Consider the following 17,789-nt stretch of genomic DNA (forward strand, 5'->3'; position numbering starts at 1 on the left):
AGTCTTACACTACTAAATTAGGGACGGCTAGCGTAGATAGCTCTTGTTTAGCTTTGCGCGAAATTCAAAAACGAACAAACTATTGTACATAATTTTGTTTTAATGCTCCAAATGTATAATATTTTGTTGCGCAATTTAATGATTAATATTAATAATTAATTAATTATTTAATATTAATTATTTTGAACTAAAAATCAAAAGTTCTGGCCCTATGTTAAAAAGGCAATGTAGAATTATTTTTATAAATTCTAGAATTCTCTTATCCACTTGTCTCTGTTTTGTTCCATTGTCTTCGTGAAAACAAGTTATAAATTTTGATTGAATTTCTTCTTTCCTTTTCTTTTCTCGCCAAACATACGGAAATTTTATTTGATAGAAAACTATATTTAACTTTCATAGATTTTTTTGAGTTTGGTACATTAATAGATCTTTTTTACCCAACGATTATGAGTCTCATTTGATATAAATATAAGCCACATGGCTTATTCAACAAAAAACACTCATATTTAACGAACATTTTTGCTCATGCCTTCGAAAAATAATAAACATTGGCAATTTGTTATGACACTTCTCTATGAGAAAACTTTCCGAAGTGTTTACGAATGTACTGAAACACCGGTTGAAAGATCTAGCTGGATATCTTAGCAGTTTGAAAGGATGTCGCTAAGTTATCCTGATGAAGAACAAAATAACTGTTAGGGCCCGGCATGGCCAAGTGGTTAATGTCTCGACTCGTAATCTGATGATCGCTGGTTCGAATTCCCATCACATCAAACATGTTTGCCTTTTCAGCTGTGGGTACGTTATAATGTGACGGTCAATTCCACTATTCGTTGGTAAAAGAGTGGCCTAAGAGTTGGCGATGGGTGGTAATGACTAGCTGCCTTCCCTCTAGTGTTACACTGCTAAATTAGGGACGGCTAGCACAGATAGCCCTCGAGTAGCTTTGTGCGAAATTCAAAACAAAACCTTAGTTCTTTTAAGAAATTTTCCTCTCCCCAACACACAAACGCCACCGTCTTATTTCATTTTAGGGTTGGTATACAATAATTTTCATAGAGTATTTTATATCTCCAAACTGCCCTTGTACATGAATTAGTTTCTACATTTTGTGCTGTTGTCTTCACATATATGTATGCAATGTAAGATTAAGAAATTTTGAATAATAAGGACCTTTTTCGCTTTATTATGCTCAAATTATATTGCACAACATAACAAAAAAATAAATCATTTTTGTCGACACCTGGTTGTTGCTGTTTGCACTGGAATGAGGCAGAAATGTTACTCGATATTTTGAAATTCGATCATAGTAAACATAGATATAATAAATTACATATATTGCAAGTAAAATATTACATAGTTGGTAATAGAATATAAATAAATTTTTCTTACTGCATGCATGTTAAGGATTCCATGCGCTCCTTTGTGATGATTAAGAGAAGCGGCTGTAGATTTTGATTAAATAGTTTATTCAATTTCAAACCCATTTCCATTCCACATGTATTGTATGAAAATATTAACTGAAAATGTGCGAATATTTATGAGGATCTTGTAGCTACCTCTTAAAAGTAAAGCATTAAAGCAATACAAAAAACATGAAACAAAAATTAAGAAATATATCATACATAGTAAACTTGTTAGTTTCTTCCATTCTTCTGAAAATATTTTATTGGCTCGATTATAGAGTGAATATGAATTTTACAATCTAATTTTTAATCAAGAAACATCGCCTTATAATCGGGCCGATACAGTAATTCATCAAAATATTTTTCTGGTAACTATAAGGAAGTTTAGCTTAGCTATAGAAAATTCAGAAACAGAAAAATTATTAAGTAACAGAATGGTACTCATTTGTCACTGACTATTTTTTTTAAGGAACCGTTTTTACCATAGAAAAATATGCAAGCAAAGAAGTTATTAAAGAATAGAAAATTTCATATGAGTATAAAACTGACTCTAATAGTAACTCCTTAATGGATCAGTCTCTAAAGTTAACGTAGATACGCGTAGATAGATTGTAAATTACTAACCCTTCAATCGGAGAGAGAGGAGTAATACGATATATTTAATTGCACTTTAACACTGAGACTGAGAAAACTTAAACTTCAACATAAGATAAAATTTATCTGACCAATAAAAAATAGAAATTATCCTGAATTTGTTTCTTTTTTAGAAAAAATCTACGCAAAGAATTATCTGATCTGCCAATAGAGACTATCCAATTCCGATTTTTAGCGTTAAAAACCTCGAGGCATTCCTCAGAACCACCTTGGGAGAGGAATATTAGTTTGAGAGAGAATTAAACACATTATAGATACTGATAATATTTGAAGGGAATTTACGAGAGAAGTAATACTTTTTCACAAGTATTGTGTTTATGTTAAACTGTTTATAGAAAGGCCTTATTTGACTCATGAAGACTGGCTTTATTTGCCAGATTTGCAAATGAAAATATAGAATAAAATTATAGAGAAACGCTTAGGAAATGACTGATTAAAGAAAACGTTGGGGTTACGTACTGTTAATAGTACATCAATCTTATAAAACTTCGCTAATTTCTAGCACTCCTATGAGCCTCATAACTAGACATTTGTACTTATACCTCGGTGTCTTCACTATGCTCTTTAATGGCTCAGCGGTAAGCATGAGCGTTTACGTTGCTTATATTTGAGGTTAGATTTCTGCTATGGGAATAGCACGCTTTACAGCCTCACGCTTAAAACAGCCAAAAACGAAAAACTAATATTTTTAGCTTTATTTGTTTAGTTTTCTAATTTATTTCAAGTCAAATAACATTTTTTGGTTTATGTTATTGTGATCTCCTCTTCTGACAAGTAAGTTTTCATTGGTATGTAACATGTAGTTTTTAAAACCCAATCACAATCATAGAAAGCTGAAACACAGCTATGAAACGCACGTAAGTACTTCGTACGATAAAAAAAATATATTTTATTCTTCACAATGTTTGTCTATATTTTAAAAACTATACCTGGTCAACACTGTGGCCCAGCATGGCCAGGTGTAGGGCGCTCGACTCGTAATCTGAAGGTCACGGGTTCGAATCCTCGTTACACCAAACGTGCTCGCCCTTTCAACTATAGGGGAGTTATAATGTTTCAATTAATCCCACTATTCATTAGTAAAAGAGTAGCCCAAGAGTTGACGGTGGGTGGTGCTGACTAGCTGTCGTCCCTATGATCTTACACTGATAAATTATGAACGGCTCGCGCAAATAGCGTTCGCGTAGATTTTCGCGAAATTCAAAACATATCAGCTATCGTTTCTTTAAGTAACGTAGTTTTTGTTTATCGTGAAGCACAAACCTACACAATGGGATATGTATGCTGTATCCAACAAGAATAGTGAAACCTGTTTGCTGACGCTATAAACCTTCAGACTTGCAACTGTGCCACAAGAGGGTAAAAAACATGATATCTAGCATAAACCGTCTGAGTAATTTGTCATCTGGGATCAACTGTTTTAGCAGCTTCCTAAACTGTATCTCTCCCCTTTTAAAAAACTCGTATTGCTCGTTCTTTAGCAGAAAACAGCAATAATTTGATCCATTTAACAACTTGGGTCTGTATGTCTGCTCACGATAAACAATTCCAACTTTCCGAACTCTGATCATCACGAAATTTTCCAGGTTTCTTGAACATGTCCCCGAGGGATTCTAACCTACCCCTCCCCCCAATTCATTAATTTTAAAAAACTGAAATTTAATTTACCCTCTTGCAACGGTTTTAATCCCAGCGAGTCACTTAAAGACAAATACATGGAAATAAATTTCACACACGACCTGGAAACCTATGCTAATTTCTCCTAAATCTTTAAAATAATTAATAAATATATTTTGCGGAAATATCTTCCATATAATTCAACAGTCTCTGGAAAGATGTTTTTCTTTTTTTATCGTACTCGGTACTTAGCATATCTTTTCCTACGATGTTGATCTTATATATGAATTACTATATTAATACTCTTATCGAAAAGATACAAATGTTAAGGCTATTTCGAGGGAGGAATATTACATTTGCGTAGAATGATTTTGAAATAACAAGGATTAAACATTCACAGAAGTGTTGCTCTCGTTAATAATTTGGACGTTACGATTTTGCTACAAAGAATGGATAATGCTGATTTTGAAAATCTCGAAATTTCTACATATATACATCAAATATTTTTTAGGAGTCCAAGTAATCTGAAAAGAAAAATATCATTGGAAAGAATTAGGATTTTGTTTATCTGTACATAGTCGTTTTAACTTTGAACTGGTGAATTAGAAGGAAGGCAGCCGGTCTGTCACTCTTGAAGCGTGTGTGTTTTCTTTTAGCAAAGCCACATCGGGCTATCTGCTGAGCCCACCGAGGGGATTCGAACTCCAGATTGTAAATCCGTAGAGTTACCGCTGTACTAGCAGGATTCGCTCTTGAAGCAACCCTCTCTCTTGTTTAACATCGAGCAGTGAATGATAGAATTCTTAGGTTCACAATTCGGAGCAGGCCCGACATTACCAAGTGGTTAGGGCGCTCGACTCATAATCTGAGAGTCATTGGTTCGAATCCCTGCCACACCAAACATGCTCGTCCTTTCAGCCTTTGGAACGTTATAAGTTACGTTCAATCCTTCTATTCGTTAGTAAAAGAGTAGTCTAAAAGCTGGCTGTGAGTGGCGATCAGCAGCTTCGTTACTTTTATTCTTACACTGCTAAATTAGGGACGGCTAGCGCGAAATTGAAAACAATCAAACACAATTCGGGCACTCTAAATATTAAGTTACTCTCATTCCAAGAGACTATGTGTCGTAGCTGCTTTTACTTAAACTTTCTTTCTCTCTAAACTACAAATATTTCCGTTATGTTTCACCAATCGTTCGATATTATAATCCAAACTGCTGTACAGTTAAATATGTACATACTATGAAGTGTTACTTCAAAATATTTGGAACATTTAGAATAATAATTTCATATCCAAATGTCGCAGTTTGTTAGGAATTACGAGTTCCCAGGGTTTTACACATCTTTGTCGTTTGTATTCGCATGGACGAAAGAACTTCCTATGTGATGACACTGTAATTAACTCCGTGTGTTGCTGATTCATGAAGTCTGGCAAGAAGTCAACAAAGTTCTACAGAGTTAATACTCACAGAATCATCAAATATAACTCTTTTTAGTGTTCCTTTATATGAAAACTTTTCACAAAATTATATCAATTCAAAGCACAAAAAAAAAAAAAAACATTAAGTTTTCACCGGAATTGCGTGGAAAAATAAAAACAGAGAAACCAAACAAAACCTCACAATTTTTTGAGTTCTTACCCGATAATAAAATCAGAGTTTAGGCTTAGTTACAAGATTTTAGGCTTATTTTACCTCATCAAAAGTTTTATTTATTAATGCGCGTAAAATAAATAATTTAATTGATCTAACAATGTCAAAAAATGGAAGTACAGTTACACTAACCTTGATATCTTTATCCCTTTCATTTGCAACCAAGTAGTCGTAATTTATCTTTATTACTCCCATTAGTGACCAGTAGTTGTAGTTTATCTTTATTACTCTCATTAGTGACCAGTAATCGTGATTTATCTTTATTACTCTCATTAGTGACCAGTAGTCATGCTTTAGCTTTATTACTTCCATTAGTGACCAGTAGTCGTGGTTTATCATTAATACTTTCATTAGTGACCAGTAGTCGCAGTTTATCTTTAATATTCCCATTAGTGACCAGTAGTCGCAGTTTATCTTTAATATTCCCATTAGTGACCAGTAGTCGTAGTTAATCTGTATCACTCTCATTAGTGACCAGTAGACGTGTTTTAGCTTTATTACTCTCATTAGTGTTCAGTAGTTGTAGTTTATCTTTATTACTCTCATTAGTGACCATTAGTTTCAGTTTATCTTTACTACTCTCAATAGTGACCAGTAGTCGTGGTTTAGCTTTATTACTCTTATTAGTGTCCAGTAGTAGTAGTTTATATTTATTACTCTCATTAGTGACCAGTAGTTGTGTTTATTATTAATACTTTCATTAGTGACCAGTAGTCGTAGTTTATCTTTATTATTGCCATTAGTGACCAGTAGTCGTAGTTAATCTGTATCACTCTCATTAGTGTCCAGTAGACGTGCTTTGGCTTTATTACTTCCATTAGTGACCAGTAGTCGTGTTTTATCTATATTACTTTCATTAGTGACCATTAGTTTCAGTTTATCTTTACTACTCTCAATAGTAACCAGTAGTCGTGGTTTAGCTTTATTACTTCCATTAGTGACCAGTAGTCGTGGTTTATCATTAATACTTTCATTAGTGACCAGTAGTCGCAGTTTATCTTTAATATTCCCATTAGTGACCAGTAGTCGTAGTTAATCTGTATCACTCTCATTAGTGTCCAGTAGACTTGTTTTAGCTTTATTACTCTCATTAGTGTCCAGTAGTTGTAGTTTATTTTTATTACTCTCATTAGTGACCATTAGTTTCAGTTTATCTTTATTACTCTCAATAGTGACCAGTAGTCGTGGTTTAGCTTTATTACTTTCATTAGTGTCCAGTGTAGTAGTTTATCTTTATTACTCTCATTAGTGACCAGTAGTTGTGTTTATTACTTAGTGGCCAGTAGTCTGCTTTAGCTTTATTAGTGACCAGTAGTCGTAGTTAATCTATATCGCTCTTATTAGTGTCCAGAAGACGTGCTTTAGCTTTATTACTCCCATTAGTGGCCAGTAGTCATGCTTTAGCTTTATCATTTCCATTAGTGACCAGTAGTCGTAGTTAATCTTTATCTCACTCATTAGTGTCCAGTAGACGTGTTTTAGCTTTATTACTCTCATTAGTGTCCAGTAGTCGTGGTTTATCTTTATAACTTTCATTAGTGACCAGTAGTCGTAGTTACTCTGTATCACTCTCATTAGTGACCAGTAGTCGTGTTTTAGCTTTATTACTTCCATTAGTGACCAGTAGTCGTGATTTATCAATATTACTTTCATTAGTGACCAGTAGTCGTGGTTTATCTTTATTACTCACATTAGTGACCAATAGTTATGCTTTAGCTTTATCATTTACATTAGTGACCAGTAGTCGTAGTTAATCTCTATCACACTCATTAGTGTCCAGTAGACGTTCTTTAGCCTTATTACTTCCATTAGTGACCAATAGTCGTAATTTATCTTTATTACTCTCATTAGTGACCAGTAGGCGTGGTTTATCTTTATCTCACTAATTAGTGTCCAGTAGACGTGTTTTAGCTTTATTACTCTCATTAGTGTCCAGTAGTCGTAGTTTATCTTTATAATTCCCATTAGTGACCAGTAGTCGTAGTTAATCTGTATCAATCTCAAGAGTGTCCAGTGGACGTGTTTTAGCTTTATTACTTCCATTAGTGACCAGTAGTCGTGATTTATCTTTATTACTCTCATTAGTGACCAGTAGTTGTGGTTTATCTTTATTACTTCCATTAGTGACCAATAGTCGTGATTTATCTTTATTAGTCCTATTAGCGACAAGTAGTCGTAGTTAATCTGTATCACACTCATTAGTGTCCAGTAGACGTTCTTTAGCCTTATTAGTTCCATTAGTGACCAGTAGTCGTAGTTTATCTTTACTACTCCCATTAGTGACCAATAGTCGTGCTTTAGCTTTATTACTTCCATTTGTGATCAGTAGTCGTGCTTTAGCTTTATTACTTCCATTAGTGACCAGTAGTCGTAGTTTATCTTTATTACCTCCATTAGTGACCAATAGTCGTGCTTTAGCTTTATTACTTCCATTAGTGACCAGTAGTCGTAGCTTATCTTTATTACCTCCATTAGTGACCAATAGTCGTGCTTTAGCTTTATTACTTCCATTAGTGATCAGTAGTCGTGCTTTAGCTTTATTACTTCCATTAGTGACCAGTAGTCGTAGTTTATCTTTATTACCTCCATTAGTGACCAATAGTCGTGCTTTAGCTTTATTACTTCCATTAGAAACCAGTAGTCGTAGTTTATATTTATTACTCTCATTAGTGAATAATAGTCATGCTTTAGCTTTATTACTTCCATTAGTGACCAGTAGTCGTAGTTATCTGTATCACTCCCATTAGTGACCAGTAGTCGTGATTTATCGTTATTACTCCCATTAGTGACGAATAGTCGTGCTTCAGATTTATTTTTTCCATTAGTGACCAGTAGTCGTAGTTTATATTTATTACTCCCATTAGTGACCAGTAGTAATGCTTTAGCTTTATCATTTCCATTAGTGACCAGTAGTTGTAGTTAATCTGTGTCACTCTCATTAGTGTCCAGTAAACGTTCTTTAGCCTTATTACTTCCATTAGTGACCAGTAGTCGTAGTTTATATTTATTACTCCCATTAGTGACCAGTAGTAATGCTTTAGCTTTATCATTTCCATTAGTGACCAGTAGTAATGCTTTAGCCTTATTACTTCCATTAGTGACTAATAATCGTTGTGACAGAACATAAACTTCAGATGTCAACCTGCAATTGTTGTGACAGAACGTAAACTTCACGATGTCAACCGGCAATTGTTGTGACAGAACGTAAACTTCACGATACCAACCTGCAGTTTTTTGACAGAACGTAAACTTCATGATGCCAACCTGCAGTTTTTGTGACAGAACGTAAACTTCGCGATACCAATCTGCAGTGTTGAAAAATAAAGTGAGCTTCATGGTATAATCTTGTACTTCTTTAAACTTTTGATTGTCTTTCACCTCTGAATGCGAAAACGACTATATAAATTATTCGCTGTTCACCCGGTTGGTTCTTAAGCTCTCACGGTGATAAGACGTCAGTGTCTATTTTATGAAACTGTTTTCTTTTTAATAAATACAAAACGTTATATCAGTTAGTACTACAACGACTAACGACTACTTGGCGCCAATTGTTCTGATTTGTAAAGTTGCATGTTACTAGAGAAACGACAACTTCCTGCAGGGTCTCTTTTTCTTCTCCGCTCCTCTCCTTCGAAGTTTTATTTGCATTTTTAGTGTTTATGACTGCAAACTGAACGAAGTGACAGTATCATGTAGAACTAGGAATGATTAAAATGGAAATTAATTTGTAATTTAAAAAATAAGGCATATTTCCTAACCAATAAGAGTTTAACCTCTCAGAATCGAAACATGGGTACCAGTAATAAATACATTAACGTTTGGAAGTGTTGTTTAAGAAGCTAGTCTCTGATATATGAGGAAGAAAACTGATGTATAATTAGCAGAAGTGTAAATAATCGAATCTCAAACAATACATTGTTTTACTAATAACCACGTATTATTTCACCGTGTATAAGTGTTCATTTACAATATACACTTTCTGTAGTCTTTAACGCACTTTGTCCACGTGCTCTCGAATAACATCTTTACATAATAAAAGTTCGTTATACCAATTCTATAAAGAAAGTTATACACATCTAGGTCCTTCGGTATAAACTACGTTGATACTGTTCTCTACAAATCTTGTTGGCTGTGTGCAGAAGTTCTAGAGCCGGGCTGAAATTAATGTAAAACCCTAATACATTCCCCTCACTTTAAGCTGTGGGTGCGTTATAAGAGTAGAAATCAATCACTTAGTGTGGACGGTAGGGTACTACTTACTGGCTACCTTCCCTCTGGCCAAGCCCACCAGTAGCACGGTGGCATGTATGCAGAATTACAATGCTAGAAACCGGGTTTCGATACCTGTGATGGGCAGAGCACAGATAACCCATTGTGTAGCTTTATGCTTGACTGAAAAATAGTTCTCTGGCTTGTTGTTCAAAATTACAGACAACCGCAAATGGTCTTACTAGCTTTGCCATAAACAAGCATAGGAAATGATTGTTAATCTGTATGATACACACCATCCTCAACTGTCTTCTACATGTTACTCTGTATGATACGCGCCATCCTCAACTTCTTTCTGCATGTTAATCTGTATGATATACGCTATCCTCAACTTTCTTCTACATGTTACTCTGTATGATACATACCATCCTCAACTTCCTTCTGCATGTTAATCTGTATGATATACGCTATCCTCAACTTCCTTCTATATGTTAATCTGTATGATACACACCATCCTCAACTTTCTTCTACATGTTACTCTGTATGATACATACCATCCTCAGCTTTCTTCTGCATGTTAATCTGTATGATATACGCTATCCTCAACTTCCTTCTATATGTTAATCTGTATGATACATACCATCCTCAGCTTTCTTCTGTATGTTAGTTTGTATAATACACGATATCCTCAACTTCCTTCTATATGTTAATCTGTATGATACACGCTATCCTCAACTTCCTTTTATCACACCGCCCACTTTATTTGTCCTTCTATATAAACCATGTTATCCCCATTCTTTTTTTCCTTCTATATAAACCACGTTATTTTTATCCTTTGTGTCCTTCAATATGAACAATATTATTCTCATTCTTTATTTCCTTCTATATAAACCACGTCATCCTCATTCTTTATCTCCTGTATAAACCATGTTATCCTCATTCTTTATTTCCTTCAGTATGAACCATGTTATCATTATTCTTTATTTCCTTCAGTATGAACCATGTTATCCTTATTCTTTAATGTCATTCTATATAAACCACGTTATCCTCATTCTTTATTTTCTACAGTATGAACCATGTTATCTTCAGTCTTTATTTCCTTCTATATAAATCATGTTATCCTCATTCTTTAATTCCTTCAGTAGGAACCATGTTATCCTCATTCTTTATTTCCTTCAGTGTAAACCATGTTATCCTTATTATTTATGTCATCCTATATAAATCACGTTATCCTCATTCTTTATTTTCTACAGTATGAACCATGTTATCTTCAATCTTTATGTCCTTCTATGTAAACCATGTTATCCTCATTTTTTATGTCTTTCTATACACACCATGTTATCCTCATTCTTTATGTTCTTCTGTATGAGCCCAGATTGTAATATTTTAAGCCCGTAAACTTACAGCTGACCCATCTGGATAAAATAAGCTTTTAATAAACATTCTGGGTTATCATCTCTAATGATACACGAAACACATAAGGTCTAAAGGATAAAACTTCGTTTCGCCTTATGTTTATGAACAGACGCAATATTATTAAGTGGGGGCTTTCTTGTCTATTTATTGAGTAAAAGAATCAACTCTGAAAGAAAACTTCAACAACGAATTGAAACTGCCAAACTTCATTAAATGTTAAAAGCGATTTATTATAATAAAAATTAGAATGTCGGAAAAGGCCTTTTTTTCAACATTTATTTAGGTAATTACTTCAAAATGGCTTAGAAACGGAAATGTTTTTGGGTTTAGTTTTATGTGAAAACTAGTTTGAAGGACAACGTTTTGGTTCATTTGCAATTGTCATAATCATATCCTAATGTTTTGTTAAAATCTTATAGAAAAGAGCGATGAGTTTCAGATTAAATATCTATCAGCTTATCTAACCCTGATTCAGTTAGGCTTTTTTCGTATCTTATCCATTATAAGTGTATAATTTTAATTCAGAGCATTGTGAACGTGGCATTCACTGAATCTTAATTACTAGTGTTTCCGCTTCAGTTTATCGTAAAAAAATATATATATATATATACGGTAAGTAACTGAACGTTTCGCAGCAACATTTTAAAATAGTCAATAAATTGTACAGGAATTGAAGAGATGAAGGAAGGGTACAAAATCCTCATGGGGATAAAAAGATGAATGAAGAATTTTAAATAGATCAACCTGGAATATAAGTCATTTATTTGTAAACTTCATAAACCAAGTTATATTTTATGGTGTAATAAAGGGCTTTTAATGCTCATATACCATATACTTCCTAGTTTGGTTTTGGTTTTAATTTCGCGCAAAGTTACACGAGGTCTACCTGTGCTAGCCGTCCCTAGTTTAGCAGTGTAAGACTAGAGGGAAGGCAGCTAGTCATCACCACCCACCGCCGACTCTTGGGCTATTATTTTACCAATAAATAGTTGGATTAGCCGTCACATTATAATACCTCCACGGCTGAAAGGGCAAGCATGTTTGGTGTGACGGGAATTCGAACCCGCGGCTCCCGGATTACGAGTCGAGTGCCTTAACCACCTGGCCATGAGGGGCCAAAAATGAACAGACATTGTAGAAAGTTCGCTAAAGAGGAAATTTGTCGAGGCTTTATGTAACAATTAATAACTTCTGTTTTTATGATATGTTCAGTAGTGGTAACTAAACTAGTTTATTTTGTTTTTTTATCTGTTTGTTTGGAATTAAGCACAAAGCTACACAATGGGCTATCTATGCTCTGCTAACCACTGTTATCGAAACCAGAATTATAGAGCTGTAAGTCCACAGACATACCTCTGTGCCACTGGGGGAGGCAAGTAAAGCAGAATCTATTGTTTAAATAACGTACCCACACACATTCGATACCATTGTAATACAGTTTTTGTCTTATGCATATTGAGTGTAAAATACGTACGTTAGATACTTTGTAAAATGTATTTCTAAACGCGAAAAAAGTCAGTACTTCGTGTTTTGTTTCTATGAAGATTCTTTGACGATAAGTCTAGGTACATGGAGCCACTGTAGTAACTCTACGTTGATATATATCTTATTTTCCGTGATTATTCTTTTTTTCCAAAGATCTTCCTTTAAAACCTCGGAAGTTCCATACGTAGCGGCGCCGTCTGGTCTACTAGAGACAGTAAACTGATTTGGATTATTTAGGAATACAAAAGTTTGGCCTAAGACTCTTTCTTCATAGTTACATCTCTTTACTGCTCAGTTCTGTCTTTGCACTTCAAGTTATGCTGAATCATCACATTTAGTTGAATGAGCATATTTAGCTTAAGTGGATCAATCAATTGTTGAACGCTAAGATAAAACATTAGTAGAGTCAATAGTGTGTTTATAACACGATGCTTTGCAGCTTAAAAGTGACTCTTTATACCATCTTTTGAGTTAAATTCGAGCAAATCTTTCTCTGTCCTTTTCTTGTTGATTTGAGACTTCTTTCTTGATGACGAAAACCCACTTGAAATAAAAATGTATTCAGAACGGCTAGTACGGGTATTAATACCCATACCACCCGTTCTGAAATACGAGACCTCTTTAAACTTAAATTGCTAACTGTTATTCTAAACCTTCTTCAAATTTAAAATCCAGCTTTCATTTTGTGTCCAGTTTGCAGAAACAAAGTTCGACAAGTATGAAAACTGCCGAACAAAATAGAGCAAGGAAAATCTAGAGGTAAATGAACAATTCGAAAAATACCACGTCCTCTAAAGTATAACTGACACGCAGATTTAAGCTGTGAACAAAATTTATCATTTTTTCAAAGAACTGATTTTTTATATGGTTCTACATGTTTCAATGTGTACTAGAACATCATAATACTCGGGAACAATCATTTAAAAATTTTTTATCTACCTATCTACAAAACTCAGAACTACTTCACCTCTTCCTAACCTCAGTAAATTCTCAGACACTGTGGTTTTAAAACAAGGGCAACAACAGATATAATGTTTGTGCTGGAACTACTAAAATGTCATCTAATAAATCGTATTTAAAATTTCATTGAAAACTGTATTTTATTGTTTGTTTGTAATTAAGCATAAGGGTATATATAACGGCCTATCTGTGTTCTGGCCACTCTCGGTATCGAAACCTGATTTCTAGCGTTGTATAAGTCTGCCGACATACTGCTGTACCGGTGGAGGGCAAGGGTTTTTTAAACATATTGATTGCTAAAGCAGTAATTTTCAAATTCTCAGCACAAAGCTTCTCAGAATATTCTGTATCATAATTGAGCCCCCCGCCCATCCAATAAATATATATATACCGTGTTGCTGCACAGTATTGTGTATTTTGTGAAGTTGCCACAAACCTTCCTGATACTTTTCCGTATACAAACCCCACACTAACACCTTGCCCGTTTGAGAACTGTGTCAAAACACCCTAAGATCACCTAATGTTATTTCGAGTATGAGTGAAAGAATATAATATCAAAAAGCACAGAAAAGATAGATTTCGTTAAACATGTAGGATTAGTTAGATACTTGTAGAGACCCGACACGGACAGTTTTTAATCATTAGGAGAATTAGATAGATACCAGACAGTTATAAAGGATGTTTAGTGTTAAGGAGTACTAAGTAGGTACCGGACACTTCCTAGCGGATATTAACAATAGATACCATAGAAATTCTTGTGAAGATTCAGAAATTTAATTATATACTTCTTAGGTGTTAGTTGGTACTAGCTGAGGGAACCCGTTAAGAAAGCAAAAATGTACAAAGGCTTGTTTATTTTGAATTTCGTGCAAAGCTACACGAGGGCTATCTGCGCAAGCCATTTTGTATTTTGAGGTTCTTAGGGTGTTTTTTGTTGTTGCAATTACATATAAGAGAGAGGAAACTTTTCATATCTTAAGAAAACCTTTCATTAATCACGAACTTACATAATTTCCGTTCAAGGGGCAGGTGCTTCATCTTGTGTATATTTATGTATAAATAATTATTAATCCTAACAATAAAGCTTATTTCTTTCATTTCGTGTTAAACCCAAGCCACAATATTCACAGTAGAGAATTGAACGCCAAACTTTAGCGTTGTAAATTCGTAAATTTACCGCCCTCTACCGGGATATAATAATAAAGTTCGTCTAATCAATAACTTATTCTGGTTATATGACACTTAGGTTTGTTTGTTTTTTGAATTTCGCACAAAGCTACTCGAGGGCTATCTGTGCTAGCCGTCCCTAATTTAGCAGTGTAAGACTAGAGGGAAGGCAGCTAGTCATCACCACCCTCCGCCAACTCTTGGGCTACTCTTTTACCAAGGAAAAATGGGATCGACCGAACATTATAACGCCCCCCACGGCTGGGAGGGCGAGCATGTTTGGCGCGACGCGGGCGCGAACCCGCGACCCTCGGATTACGAGTCACGCGCTTGGCCATGCCGGGCCTAGTTCGTTTGGTAATCATTTATTTTTCCTTTGGATTGGTTTGTTTTGAATGTTGCGCAAAGCTATTCGAGGGCTATCTGCGCTAGACGTCCCTAATTAAGCGGCGTAAGAGTAGAGGGAAGGCAGTTAGTCATCACCACCCATCGCCAACTCTTGGGCTACTTTTTTACCAACGAATAGTGGATTTGATCATCACATTATAAGGCCCCACGGCTGAAAGGGTAAGCATATTTGGTGTGACGGGGATTCGAAACCGCGATCCTCGGATTACTAGTCGAGTGCCTTAACCACCTGGCCATGCCGGGCCTTTATAAAGGAAGTGTTAGATAATGTTTCCCTTCATTCTTTGTTATTAAATCTCTAATGACACTGTTAGATGTGATTTCGATGTTTTTGTAGAAAGTAATAATTGGCTCACGTAATTCATGAAGTAATTTGTGTCTTTAAATTATAAGCCAAAAACCTATAAAAAAAAAGTGGAAATATGCCCTATTTAAAGTGTTTTTATTTTCCTTCTCAAACAAAACTCAAAAAACAAGATATTCCTTGTACGGCGTTGGAGAGTTTCTTATTACTGTACAAATAATTATGGTAATGATTTTGAACTAATTCTGGATAATGTAATTCAAAAGTTTACAAACAAATGGAAATGTGTCCTATTTCTTGGACAAAATTCCTAAAAAGAAATAAACAATGTACGTCGTTGTCGAACAGTTTCCAGTTAACAAGTAAAAAATTACGATAATCGACTGACCCAGTTATGGGTAATGGATTTTGACAGGCAAAGACACGTGTAAGAGGTATTTCTTCATAGTAAATTTAAAAATTAGCTAAAAACCAGAGATTTTACACTAACTATTAGAGAATTTTATTAAATACTTGACAGTTTTCATAACATTAGAAGACTTGGAACTTAGCTTTATTCCAATATACAGTATTTCGTAAATAATGAGTAATTTTGCTAAGTTCCAGAGAGTTTTAACAAAGATTAAGAGATTTAGCTAAATACCAGGCACTTTTAATAAATAGTAAGGGATTTAACTGGATAACGTCAGACAATTTTAGTGAAAGTGAAGGGATTTAGGTAGATACCAGACAGATTTATTAAATGTTAATGGATGTTGCTGAATAACATTCGACCAATTTATTGAATATTAAGGAACTTAGCTGGATAACATTAAACAGATTTATTGAATATTAAAGGATTTAGGTAGATACCAGACAGATTTATTGAATATTAAGGGATTCAGCTATATACCACAGATTTATTACATATTAAAGGATTTAACTGGATAGCATAAGACGGATTTATTGAATATTAAGGGATTTAGCTAGATACCAGACAGATTTATTAAATATTAAAAGGTTTAACTGGATAACATTAATTTGATTTATGGAATATTAAGATATTTAGCTAGACATCAAATAGTATTTATTTCGTAAAAGATAATTATGTTTGTTACAAGGCACTTTTCGTTACAAAATCAAGGGTGTTCTAATTGTATGTGTATCAAGCATCCTTTAGTATACAAGATAAGATTAAGTTAATACAAAGCAGTTTATAGTGATTAAGGTGGGATAAGACTAGGTGTTATAGAGTACAAATATAATACAACATAAATATAATCGAGATACCGTAAAGTGATAAGATAAATAACAGATAACTCTTATTTAAAGAGTAAACAAACAATAAATGGGCTATGAAAATAGACAGCTTATAAATTGCAAAGCTGAATTTATCAGACATCAGACAGTTTGTAGTTAATAAAGGAGTGGTTAACTATGATACTACCATGTTTCAAGTCGAAAATAATACATTTAGATATCACGGAGTTTCTAGGTAGCGAGGTGTTCAAATTATGTACTGTATAGTTTATGTTCATAACGATGTTAACTCTGATGGATACCAGAAAATATCTAACATATAATTCTTTCTAACGAATAGTAATAACATGTTCGGCCAATAATAAAAAAAATATATATATATAATTCTAAAGGCCCGGCATGGCCAAGCGCGTTAAGGCGTGTGACTCGTAATCTGAGAGTCGCGGGTTCGCATCCGCGTCGAGCCTAACATGCTCGCCTTCCCAGCCGTGGGGGCGTTATAATGTGACGATCAATCCCACTATTTGTTGGTAAAAGAGTAGCCCAAGAGTCGGCGGTGGGTGGTGATGACTAGCTGCCTTCCTTCTAGTCTTACACTGCTAAATTAGGGACGGCTAGCACAGATAGCCCTCGAGTAGCTTTGTGCGAAATTCCAAAACAAACAAAATATAACTCTAACTCTTTCTAAAGGGTAATAATAACATATTCGGCAAATTCTATTTGATATAAAATAATCAAGTCATGTTAGATTTTTTTTTATGGGTATGTGGGGAGAGGCAAAATTATTAAGGAAGAAAGACAATCCAAAAATACAATATCTATTTTAGGGGAAGGAAGAATGAAATTATTCTAATCATTCATTTAATTTTAAATAAAAATATAGCAAGTTACAGTTTTATATCTTACCAAATGAAATATCAATAGTTCGTTTGGTAATCATTTATTTTGGTTTGTTTTGAATTTTGCGCAAAGCTATTCGAGGGCTATCTGCGCTAGACTTCCCTAATTAAGCGGCGTAAGAGTAGAGGGAAGGCAGTTAGTCATCACCATCCACCATCACCTCTTGGGCTACTCTTTTATAACGAATAGTGGAATTGAGCGTAACATTATAACGCCCCCACGGATGAAAGGGCGAGCATGTTTGGTGTGGCGAGAATTCGAACTTGCGACCCTCGGATAACGAGTCGAGTGTCTTAACCACTTGGCCATGCCGAGCCTTTTCCCATTGGAAGCCCTTGAGTAATATTTTGGAATAATAAGATCGTTTATGAAA

The sequence above is a fragment of the Tachypleus tridentatus genome, chromosome 12 (assembly GCF_004210375.1).
Source record: "Tachypleus tridentatus isolate NWPU-2018 chromosome 12, ASM421037v1, whole genome shotgun sequence".
Lineage (NCBI taxonomy): Eukaryota > Metazoa > Arthropoda > Merostomata > Xiphosura > Limulidae > Tachypleus > Tachypleus tridentatus.